Below are 12,728 nucleotides of genomic sequence, written 5' to 3' on the forward strand. Positions count from 1 at the left end.
GGAGAGCCTAATTTGATCAGAAACTTATTGGTTTGGTATCGAAGTGTTTGTGTATAATAAGTTGCCTCCTTCTAGTGAATGTTTTCTAAATGACTGTGTAATAAATTAATAAGTGTTTTACCAGGAAACCTTGAGTGTAAGTGTCTACTTGAACCACTATGATTATAAGACCTCTGTACAACCTCTTGTACTGCTCACATTCCCTCTTGAGATAAGCCGCTGCTCAGCTCGCTACCACAAACTGTGTAGTACAGACCTATACTAAAGGTTGGTTTTGCTTACACCTGTAGTCCTAATTGTATGTGGTGGTCCGAGAGGGATTATTTGAGATTTCTGGTGTTGATTTTGAACCCTGCTGAATTCCTTTAGGAGGGCCATGAACTGAGGGAGGACTCCAGTCAGTGAGAACCACCATCGGCAAATGCCATTACTTTATGACCCTCCTACCCACCCCCCCCCCCCCCTTGAAGTTGACTCCCTGTATACCCTTCTCTTGTCTTATTTTAACCAGGAAAGGGTCCAGGAATAAGACGTATAGGACTGGCGACATGGGACAACCCTGCTTAGTTCCCCTACTTATCTCTATCAACTGGGATAGGCTCCCATTGATGGCCAGCATGATTTTCGGGAACCTGTAGTTTTCTTTGAGTAGGCGTAGAAAGACTTTTCGGCATCGAGAGCTAGAACCCCTGACCTCAAGCTCACTCTGTTTGATTTCTCCTTGATGGGAGATGCGCCTAATATTAAACGGTTGCCTCCCCTTGACGAACCCTGCCTGTTCCGGGTGTATCAGGTCAGGGATTATTTACTCTAGTCTCATTAACATTTTAGTGAATAATTTGGCATCCAAATCTATAATGCTATGGGGCGGTAGGAGCTGCACAAGGTGGGTTTTTTATTGGGTTTGGGGAAGAGAACTACCTTGGCTTGCTCCATTGTTTCGGATATGGAGCCGGTGTCGAGGGAGGAATTAAAAAGGGACGTTGGCCACGGGTTTAGAACCGATTGGAAGGTCTTGTAAAATATGGCAGGGTACCCGTCCGGTCCAGTGGCCTTGCCAAGGGGTAGTGATTTAATTGCTGCCATCACCTCGTCCTCTGAAACGCCTAACCCAGAATCAGCAAGAGGCCCTGGAAAGGGTGATTACAAAGGACAGGATTTCAGGAACACCCTCTGATGCTCACCATCTGGGTGTTGGGTTAGTGTAGTGGTATAGAACTGCATGAATTCCTGCATAATTTCTTCAGTTTGCGTGGCTTTATGCCCACCCTGCATTTGGATGCGTTGGATCACGCCCGCCGCTTCCCTTTTCCTGACCTGCCTGGCAAGTAGACGGCTGGTTTGTTGGCTTGAATATAATCATTCTGCTTCAGGAGAAGCAGGGATTTTTCTGCTTGCTTCATGAGCAGCAATCTGAGCTGTCCCTTAATGTGTCTGTATTCCTTCCTTATCTGAGCCCCTTTATCGGTTTCCATTCCCTCCATCACCCTCCCCAGGTGCTGTTTGGAGGGCCCTTTCCTGCTTGACAGCAGCGTTTGCTTTGCTATCAAAATGCCCCGCATGTTTGCCTTAAAGGCGTCCCATGCCACCGCTTCTTCCTTCGCTCGCCTATTTTCAGCGAAAGGTGACCATCGCTTGATTTGCTGCAAATTACCATATCCTTTAGGAGGTGGCGGGGGGAACTGCCATCGCCATAGCCCCGACTCCCCTCTAGCCAGTCTAATTCCATTTGCAGAGGGGCGTGGTCGGAGAGTGTAATCTGCCTCACTTCAACATCCCAAACCTGCCCTAAGAGACCGATGGCCATATATAATCAATCCTAGAGAATTATCTATGAACATGGGAATAGAAAGTGAACCCCCGTATGTCCACTATGGCAAGTTTCTCCATGCAGGCCACCAGCCTGCTGGACGGGATACCCTGAGGCTGCGATCCATCCCCACTTTCCATGCGCCACGCCAGGTTAAAATCCCCAGCCATTATCAAAGGACCCCTTACAAAATGCTCTAATTTCTCCATTACCCCTCTCAGAAAACCATCCTGGCCCGCGTTGGGTGTGTACACAGTAGCTATTGTAAGGGGCTTGCCTCCCCATAGCAGTTGAGCAAATGGGAACCTCCCCCTTGTCTGAATGCAATCATGACCGCTCTCCCCTTACTCTTGTCATTGGCCTGGATAACATGCGAGTACCCCTTAAGTTTGAATCTCTGTCCTGTGAGTGAATGTGCGTTTCCTGGAGTGTCACAACTTTGGGTTTGTCAGGGTGGAGGAGGTTCTCTTATGTTAAGAGACAGAATGCAGACCTCTTTGTGGTTACCCATGTCCCTCGTTTCCCATGAAGTTGTCATGTTGCTTCGATTTTTCCTCTCCCCTCGCCCCCTTTTCGACCTGCCCCCCTCTCCCTTAGCCCTCTCTGGATGGATTGCCATCACCTCCCCTTGGCGTTACCCTGCCTCGGCAGCTGGAATCTCCCCGCCCTTGCCACCCTCCCCCAGATCCAAGAGACAACCAAACCCTCCCTCCCCCCCTCTCTCCCACCTCCTCGGCAGACCTTTCGACTAATGAGCGACTCTACCTGGGAGCCTTGCTAATAGGCTGACCGGGCTGTCCCAGGCGTGCCTTTCTTAGGCTGGGGACTTGGGTCGGGACCTCCCTGGGCCCTGCAGGATTGAACACCTTGATTTGGGATCCCCAACCTTCCTCCACTCCCCAGGCCTCGCCATCTGACTTTCGCCCTCCATGCTGCTGCCCTGCATCAGCGTCCACTTCCCCCTTGGTCTTCAAGATCCTGAAACCTGAGTGTGGAGATGCAGTGCTGCCGCCCTTCTCACCTAAAGACTAACTCATAGGGATAAGCCCACCTGTACCTTGTCTTAGAGTCCTTCAGGGCTTTTGTTACCTGCCCCATGCGCCTCCTCTTTGCGAGCGTTGCCTTGGCCAGGTCCTGAAACAGTTTGATGATGCTGCCATTAACCTTTATCGGCGGTGCTTTCCTTGCTGCTAGCAAAATTCTTTCCTTTTGATCATACCATTGCAGGGCCATCACCACCTTCCGGGACTATCCCTTGTTTTTTTTTTTTGAGCGGGTCCAACATGATGGATTTTGTTTAGGACATCCCCTGCTTCCTCGAGGTCCAGTAATTTCTCGAAGACGCAACTGCATTTTCCCTGAACTCAGCGTCTGGGACACTCAGGCAGCCCTACCACCCTAATGTTCGACCATCTCGAGCGATTCTCCAAATCTTCAGCTTGAAGCTCAAGATTGTGTTGCTACTGCCAATTGGTCCGCATCAGTTTTCCTGGCGTCTTCTGTTAGTTCCTGGATTATGTCCTTGGTCGTGGCCACTCTGCACCACCCCCCTTCCCTGCACTGACTGGGCAAGTTCGGCGGGAATTGGGCTGAGCTGAATCTGCATGGTGGTGGTCATCTGAACGCTGAAGGTTTTAAAAATCTGCTGTAGTGCCTCGCTTGTGACTTGTTGTCCTGCTGGTATGGAAGGGGATTACACAGGTGCCTGATTTTCCATCCCTACCGCCGCCACCTCTTCTAGATTGTCCCCCCCCTCTCTCCTCCACAAGCCAGGCAGTGTCCCCTCCTGTTTCTTCATGCCCTTAGAACCTGCTGCGCCTTCTCTAGGCTCCTTCGACCCTTACGTGGCATTCCTCTCAGCTCTGAAAGCCCTCAATTGGCACACAGTGGATGCAAGGATTAAATTCAAAACCCTCTGCATTGTCCACAAGGCTTTCTGGGGTCCAAAATGCCTTCAGCTATCCCTCCGCAAAAACCTCCCCTGTCGAGCTCTTCGCTCCTCTACCTCCAACTCCCTCAGGGTCAGTCGTTTGTCAAAGAAACGAGCTGGGGGCTCTGTCTTGGGCTGGGGCCTCCCTCTGGAAGTCTCCCTGCCACTCTAAAACTTGAGAACCTGGTTCCGGAAGCACCTCAAGACCTTCCTCTTTTCTTCTGCCTTCGCTCCCCCTCTCCCCGGCTGATCTGTTCTCTTGGCACCGTGCACCTGGCCACCCTCTGTCCTCCGGGCCAAGGTACCAGCTCACCCTCCCACCCTCCCGCAGTGCCACCGGGCCACCCCTTGCAATGGGGTCTGTATCTGTACCCATACAGCCCCCCCTTTGCTTCCTGCACTTATCAGCCCTACCCTGTCTGCTGCCTTAAACCTAGCACTTGCCAATTGCTGGCTGCACTACCACTGTTTGTTGTCTTTATTATTTATCTGTTTCTCTTTTGCTTTGCACTTTCCACTTCTCCCTCCTCCCCCCCCTACCATGCACTTCTCCCCTTCCCCCTCTTGCGCATTCTTAATGTCACCGGGCCTAGTGAGATCGTTGTTTTGTTCTCCCCTGTTTCCCTGCCTTGTCACGCTCTCAAGCACTTGTGTACGAGCGCGATAGAAACAAATGATCAACTTCAATAACCTGGATGCTGCTGGTGAGTCGACTACTGGAACCAAAGAGGAAGATGAAGAAAACGCGACTGAGACAATTTCCAGCGACCAGGGAGCTGTGTAACCCGAGTCTGCTGTTGCCCTTTGTGCAAGTGACCTGGGGACTCTGAAAATGACGGCTCCTGTCCCAGAGCCTGGTGAGATCCACTAGACTCGAGACCTGCATTTTGAGCCATCCCGCACCATGTTGCGACCTTGCTGGGCTGCAATTCCCCAATACCCTGGAAACTCGAGCCAGTGTACGGTCTTCTGAATTCCAAATCTTGCTGGAACTTTGTGGGCATCCTGCTGGACCTCCACAGACGTGAATCGAGTCCAAAAAGTCCCCTCACCAGAGTGCTGGACCTTGCAAATGACGAGATTCTGACTAGTGATATACAGTCGTCTTCTGGCTCCTGAAAAGGGCACCTGAACCACAGAGCTGCATCCAACTGCGAAGAAACTCTTGCCTGGAGCCATCTCCATTGATCGCTGCTGCAAAAGTCCTAGCGTCCTTTCTTCTGTCTTCATGATAAAGAAATTCAAAGACTGTTTTTGACTGCAGATCCTGATTACTTCTTGCTGGAACTCTTGTTCCGTGACAAGGTACTGTGTTGGCTGTTGTATTTACTTAATTTGTTATTTCTGTAAAGCTTTGGGGATGTTTGTGATTGGGAGACCTCTCCTGTTCACCCAGGTCCACTGTTGGCATCCTCCTAGGGTGTCTTCTCTGAAGTCCCTGGACCCTCAACTAACTTTAAAGTGAAATACTTACTTGTAGGGAGCATTTTAATTTCTGCACTAATTCCTCCCACCTTAGAGACCCCCAGCTGTTTTGCTGGATTTAGGACCTATCTCCTAAGTGGTAATTTTTTCTCACTCATGTTTTCCCCCGATTTGGATTTTGTTTTCACTGTTTTTGAGTCTGATCAACTCCACGTGCATCTGCTTTTTGTATGGTAACACACCGCACCTTCGGTATGTAGTGTCCCTGAGAAATCCTTTAGATTTCTCTTATGGTATTTAAACCTTTTCTTTGGTGAACTACTGTTCCCAACAACAATAAGGTGCATTCCATCTTCTCCAGAATGGGGCATGGCATGGATTCACATGCTCATGAATATTTTTCGTCATCCGGCTGGGAATCCTTGGTAAAAGAAAACTGTTTCACTTACAAACTGTCTTTCTCCTATAAACCAATCACTGAGTTCTGGATCATGCTGCCCCCATCCAATTACTGCCCTCTCCCTAAGCCCCTCCTCTGCCAGCCATCTTCAGATTTTTACTACACGTCCAAGTGTTGGGAGTCCTCATGTTTTGCTCTGAGAGCTGTTCTATGTTTTAGTGCTTTTTTCTGGTAAAAATGTTACTATTTGTCAAATAGCCGGTGTGCTCTTCGTTTCTTTGACCGCCAAACGGGGATCCGTTGTTGGCGTTTTTCAATACCCCTCAAGGGCAAGAATCTTCGAATTCATTGAAGATTCCAGAAGGCCATGGGGCGTACACTGCACGCCAGACATGTCTGAGGAAAAGGATGGAGGCTCCCTCTTCAAGCTCTGCGCCAGCTGCGGATTGAGGTCGACCAACACTCACAGTGCCTCTTTCTCCACCCTTATCACAAGGAAGAAGATTCTGAGATCTGCCTTGGTTTCAAAGAGTGCACCGTCAAGGACCGGCACAGTAGATTAAAGGCATGGCTCAACGCCAGTGCCTCTACCCCGTGCCTCTACCCCGTGTGTCAAACAGAGGCATGCCTCACCCAAGGCCAGCCGGTCGGTGCGAGGAGCGGGCTTCTAAGGGGCAACCATCGTTTGGAGCCCAAGACCTGGCCAAGCACCGCAAGTCTGTTTTAGTGGGGGCCGCCGTGCTAGCGGGTCCCGCAATGAGCAGGGTGCGCTAATCTTCACACTGCCTCCATCTCAAGCCATCACTCCAGCTCCTCCTCGAAGAGGAAATCGGCTAACCGGGGGAAGCTGCAGGAAAAGCTGGAGAAGACCAAGGCGCAGTGTAAGGTTTCTGACATGCCCTAGAAGGCCCAGGTGGTCCAGGCGAAGTCATCCTTGACGATCGAGCTGGTGACTCCTGCCCTCTCGAAGGCAAAAGGGGCTGTCTCGGTCCAGGGGTCTCCGGCGCCCAGAGTGGTCTTACCTCCCATGCGAGAGGCTTTGGTGGAGAAAACACCAGAGAAGCGGATGCCAGCCCTGAGCCAGAGGCCGGCCCCTCAGGATGCAAAAGAAGGGGTGTAGAGGGAGTGGAGGTCTGTTGTCCATTCACACGGTCATGGAGGACGTGGGGAACGACTGCGGCGGAAACGCTGAGGGGGACGACGGCGGGAATGCCGACGACGATGTGGGTGCTGGGACCAGCAAGCCTACTCATCTCCCCACCCTCCAAACACCTCCCAGGGATGTACTGCTGGACATACTTTCAACTCTTCACGTGCTGGTGGCACCCCCGATAGCACCCCCGCGCCGGTCCCTGTGGCCCCCGCTGGCAAATGAGAAAGCTGCACCCTGCGCTGCCTCAGCTGCTGCACATGCCCCCCCCCCAGGGAAACGCGGACGGACATGGTGACGACTGACACGGATGATGGCAGTTTTTGCCCACCGCCAAGGGCTTTCCCCCCGGACGAAGTGGGATTGTTCCACGCCATGGTCGCCCCCGCGTCTGAGCTCTTACAGCTTACGCCAGAAGAGACCAAGAAGGAAGGTTTCCTTTATCACCGTCGGGAGGCCAAGAGGAAGACCATGCTGGTTGGGCCACTCCTGGACGACGTTTGGGATGAGGACCCCCGTGAAAATAGACAGGCTGGAGAAGTGGTGCCGGAGTCTGCACTCAAGTGCCTTCGGTCACACCGCTTGCCGGACTCTGTGGTCTCAGCGAATGCGACGAAGACATCGAATCCCTCATTCTCAACCTCTGTTTCTCCAGACAGCAAGGGGAAGAAGTTGGCCGCTGTGGGTAGAACAATGATATAATCAATGGCTACGACGCTCAAGGCAGCGACTCTGCTTGCGATCCTATCCAGATATCACAAGGGCTTGTGTTGAAAATAGCCCTGCTGCTGGAATTCCTCCACAAGGACAAGCAGGTCGAGGCAATGGAGATCCTTCAGGAAGGCGAGGTAGCATCGGACCACGCTATTACCGTGGCCCTGGACATTGCTTATACAGGGTTCTGCCAGATGGGCAACAGGGTTTGCCTCTGTCGTCGTGGCTGGCTGAAGGGCACCAACTTTAGGCAGGAGGTGCAGATGAGTGTCCTGGACATGCCGTTCAACTGGCCATCTTCGGAAAGACTGATTAATTTCTTAAAGCCACGAAGATTGACAAAGAGACAGTCTGTGTCCTGGGCATGCTGCAACAGCGCCGTCCATTCGTTCCTCAGAGTGGGAAGTCTGGCAGATCTTTCGAAGGGTTTCGGCGGCAGATCCTCCTCTTACTGCCTGACCTCTCGTTCCACGACCCAGGAAGCCTACAGGGGTTGCTCCAAGGCCTTTGGAGGTGGCCGCCGTTCAGGCTCCCACGGTGGCGCACCGGCCTCCAAGCAAGACTGAACCGGCCAAGATGTCGAGCCTGCACCCCGGTGGGAGGCTGGCTTGGGAACTTAGTCAGCGCGTGGGAAAACATCTCAACAGATCGATGGGAGCTGGACACTCTCGCCCACGGACACTTTGGAGTTTAAACTGAAGTGTCCGCAGATGCCACCGGTGGCCCGGCAGGAACAACACATCCCTCAGCTGCTCAGGGGCGATGGAGCTGGTTCCGAAGTGACTCCTGGGTTCCAAAGTTTAATACAGATTCTTTCTAGTAAGAAAGAAGACCCCGGGGGCTGGATTCCTATTTTCGATTACGACTCAACAAGTACATCAAGTATCAGTTCAGGATGATCACCTTGCAGTACGTGCTCGGCCAACTGGAGGAGGTAGACTTCCTGATCTAGAGGACACGTACTTCCATGGCCCCATTCACGAAAAACATCACGTTCCTGCGCTTCGTCGTAAAAGGGAAGCACTACCAGTTCAAGGTTCTCACCTTCGGACTAAATTTGGCACCCAGAGTGTTTACAAAGTGCCTGGCTCCGGTGGCAGCCCATCTACGACTACAGGCAATTCAGGTATACCTATACCTCAACTACTGGCTAATCCGGGCCAAGTCAAAGTTCGATGCCATCGATCACACAGAGGACTGTCCGGCTGCTGACAGATCTGGGGTTCTCGGTGAACTACGCAAAATCCTGCTCGACTCCATCGCAGAACGTGCTGTTGCTGGGGTTCAGGCTCAAGTGTCCTGCCTGGCGGCTCAGTCGGAGGAGAGGATAGCGGCCCTTTTTAAGGGAGGTGCAAAGGCTGTTGGCACTGAAGATCGCCATGGTGAGTGTTGGGGAGAATTCTCAGAAATGTGCCTATTAGCTTCTGCCTTGGAGACCCCCAGCTCTTTTGCTGCACTTTAGGAGACTCTCGTCATTTCTAATGTGATTTATTCATTTTATTTCAACTTTGGAGTCTGACAAACTCCCTAGGCATCCTCTTTTACATTGTGACACACTGCACCTTCAGTGCAGTGGCACAGGGAAGTCTTCGATTTCCCAAAGGTTTAAATAACTTCTCTTGGTGCAACTGTTTCCAAGAGCAGTAAAGTGAAATTGACTTTACTTACATTTTGTAACTTTCTAGACCCAGCACACACTTTTACAATAGGGTGCTGGAGGGGTTACTTAGTATCTTATTTTTTTTATTTTATTTTGCATTTTTAAAGCGCTCGCACAGCCTGCGAGCATCGATGCGCTGTTACAGGAATTGTTTTTTTTTGTCTTAGTTGCGTATTTATAACGCGCTTAAACACCCACAGGTTTCTAAGCGCAGAACTGGGGATCGAACCTGTGTTGCTTCGTGTCGTCATGCTTCCAAGGCGCGCACGTTGCCGTTAAGCTATCCTGTCTGGTACTCATGTAGGCTTTTTGTTTATTTCTACAATTAATTGGTGGTGGCAGTGGTTTACTTTTTACTACCATTTTGTGTTCTACCGAGTGCTCCCTTCGCAGCTGCAGTAAGAGTATCACTACCTATTATCCCCACCAAAAATATCGCCATATATATGGCTTTCAGGAATGGCCATAGGTGATATTTTTGGGGGGATTTTTTTGGGGTGTTTTGGGAGCAGCGGTTGAGGGGGCTGTCTCCTGCGCCTTTAAAAATGATGTGGGGGTGGCCCCCGCAGGTTCCATGCCTTAATATCGCCAGAAAAATATGGTGATAGTTTTGCGGGGTATTAACATATGGAACTGCAGTAAGGCACTCGTAGGGGCCCATTTTGTCCAAATGGCCCTGTTCTTTTTTCGCCATTTCTTTGTGGAAAGGTCCTTCATGAGATTTGCTCTGCGCGCCAAATCAGGTTTGGTCACTTTGTTAGTTTTGTCCTTCGTGGGATTCACGAGTGAAGTCTGCCTCTGACTCCAGGGTGTCTGGCGGGGGCAGGAAGCGAGGGAGGTGCCCGAAACTCCCTGTGCTTAGTCTCCTAAGAGACAGGAATGCACTCTTAGGTGATTGGCCAGCTAGCTGTCCGGCAAGGACAGCCACCCTGCTGGGTGACTGACCGCTAGGCTGGAATGAATGGGAGAAACCTGCATAGAAGGCAGAGTCGACAACCGGACGAAGGAATCCGAAGAAGAACTTGGACGAGACGCCTGCTGCAACTCTAGGACCGTTTTTGCCCGGTGAAGCCCTGCTGCTGTGCCGAAGCTCCGAATTCGCCTTGACTAGAGAAGCCCTGCAAGCAAGGATGACTTCTCCCCTTGAGTTGGTGGGGCCAATCAACTCCAAAGTAAGCCACCTGGAAATGCTCTCTGAGCTGGTTGAATTTCTAGTGCCGTTGCTGTTGGAAACCGTAGAGCCAGGGAGAGGAACACCAGATTGTGTGTTGCTTTTAAGTTGGCCAAGAGCTACAGGAAGATACTCCTGACTCCCAGGAAGCAGGACTGACCGAACCTGAGCCACCTCAACAGCGTGCTGGACCACAGATGCAAGGAAAGCCCATCTTGACAGCTAAGAGTCTGCGTGTTGTGATTAGCTTAGACGTGCAGAGCTGAAACCGCGAAGTGCCACTGAATAAAAGTTCGTCCTTTTGTCGCCGACCGTCCCGCAGGAGTCCTCCAGACGTCCTCCCTCTTGTCCCCACGACTGAAGCCCAGAAACGCAGGATTTGCACAGCTGAACAGAAGCGAGCCAAAGCCCTTTTCTTCTAAGCAAAGGTACTGTAAAGTTTAAGAGAACTACCTCATTGTGGTAACTGCATTGGTTCTCAGTTGAGGCTTGTCATGGTTGCTTCTATATCATTGCTAACAGTTTCTTTACCTCACAATCCTAATCAGCTTGTGGCCCTGCTTTGATTTCTTCTTTTCTACAAAGTCTTCTAAAACATTGTGTTAGGCAAAATTGCAGGCAGTACGCCCTAGGGAACACCATACACTATTAGGACTACAGGTGTAAGCAAAAACCAACCTTTGGTATAAGTCTTTACCTACTACTTTGATAGTAGCGAGCTGAGCAGCCAGGCTTATCTCAAGAGGGAATGTGAGAAGTAGCAGAAGTTACACAGAAGTAGCACAATCAGTGGATCAAGTAGACCATTGCACTCAAGGTTTCTTGGTAAAAAATGCTTGAACATTTATTTACAATTATTGAGAGAACTTTCACTAGCAGAAATCAACTCCATATTAAACACCAATATACAACAGTCACAAAGTTAAAAAGACAGTTTGCACTCCCCTGACAAAGGAGCCAAATAGCACGTCAATAATTAGGAATAAAAAAGCATAGGTCTGTACAAAGGGTTAGTGTAACGCTCACCTGATTCCCACGGAGGCGCTGATCCCGGCTGGGCTACTATCGTTTCTTCAATTGAGAAGCGTAGAGCTCGGACGACTCTCAGGACTGGGCTTCCTCTTATCGAATGTCTGACTTGCAGGGCCAGTTTCTCCCACAGCCTAGCTTTCTACTTGTCTCGGCGAGCTCTCACCTTAGGCGTATAAATGCTGAGCTCTCCATCCTGCGTCTGGTGCAGGGGTGCGTGGATTCCAGTTACGTCACTGGATGAGTTCAGTGTTGAGGCTCAAGTCTTTTGCGGCCTTAGTTGTGGCACTGGTGCTGGGATGCTGAAGAGCGATGCCGCCGTTACTGCACGAGCGGATGCCTGTAAGTATACTGTAGTCTTTAGGCTTTAAAAGATGGGCACCTCAATAATGTCCCTTTTCCTTTGTTTCAGGCCTCGGGATGCTGTGGGCGTAGTTTTCCGTTGCCGATGCACGTGCCGATGCACGCAAGTATAATGTTCGTTGGCCGCTTTTAATGGCACCTCTAATAATGTCCTTTTTCTAGTTTTCAGGTCCCGGGATGATGCGGGCTTTATATCCGTTGCCACTGCACGTGCCGATGCACGCAAGTATAATGTTCGTTGGCCGCTTTTAATGGCACCTCTAATAATGTTCTTTTTCTAGTTTTCAGGTGCCGGGATGCTGCGGTTGACGCGGCCGCTTCTGCGCGTGCAAAAACTGGTAAGTTAAGATGAATGCGACTGCCTTCACCCAAACCCCTTTTTAATTATGTCCTTTGCCTTTCAGGTGCAGAGAAGCTGCCGAAGAGAAGGCCGCGGTTAGCTCCGTTGCAATCACGGATGGATCAGGTAAGCGGGCGCGGCTGCGAGCGAGTTGCACTTTTCTAACCTTATGTTTATTCTTTGCAGGTTTTGCCGGTGACTGGATTGCGGGATCTGGTAAGTATTGTTCTGTCTTTCTTCATCCACAGGTTGCTGCGCGGAAGCTGAAGATGACTCTGGACCTGGCATGCAGGAGCCGACTCGGTGAGCGTCCTGCTGCTGCTGCTGAATAACGCGAAGCACGTGTTTTCCATCGGGCGTGGTTTAAATAGCAGAGAAGTGCTTCCAGTGTGTTCTTCCACCGGTTCCACCCAGGTAAGAAAAGAGTTCCTGAATCGAGGGAATAGTTCCTCCAAGCCCTGATGGCTGGGGACTTCAACCAGACTGGATTGTTCTTGGTAAATATGCAGCATGGTCTGCCTCAGGTAAGTCCACCCAAGCATTATTACACTGTTTATCAATATGAGCCCGGCGCCGGGACTGAAACCCTTCATGAGCCTGGTGCCAAAGGCGCCAGGACACGGCCAAAGGGCCCCTGTAGGGGTCTGCTGTGTCCGGAGTAGTGGAAGACGGGTCTGCTTCCGAGGGCGCTGGGCCAGTCCTGGCCCCTCGGGAGTAGCGCCCATGACAGTTAGAA

At 51.0% G+C, this 12,728-nt stretch overlaps 1 protein-coding gene across 7 annotated transcripts in view; it reads left to right on the top strand.

The window, feature by feature from the left end:
• The window catches only part of LOC138516848 (zinc finger protein 638-like), a 1,099,812-nt gene that overhangs the window by 217,500 nt on the left and 869,584 nt on the right, over positions 1-12,728 (top strand). The gene's annotated exons all lie outside the window — the stretch shown is intronic.

This window comes from Ambystoma mexicanum, chromosome 6q (genome assembly GCF_040938575.1).
Source record: "Ambystoma mexicanum isolate Mex_15411 chromosome 6q, UKY_AmexF1_1, whole genome shotgun sequence".
Taxonomy (NCBI): domain Eukaryota; kingdom Metazoa; phylum Chordata; class Amphibia; order Caudata; family Ambystomatidae; genus Ambystoma; species Ambystoma mexicanum.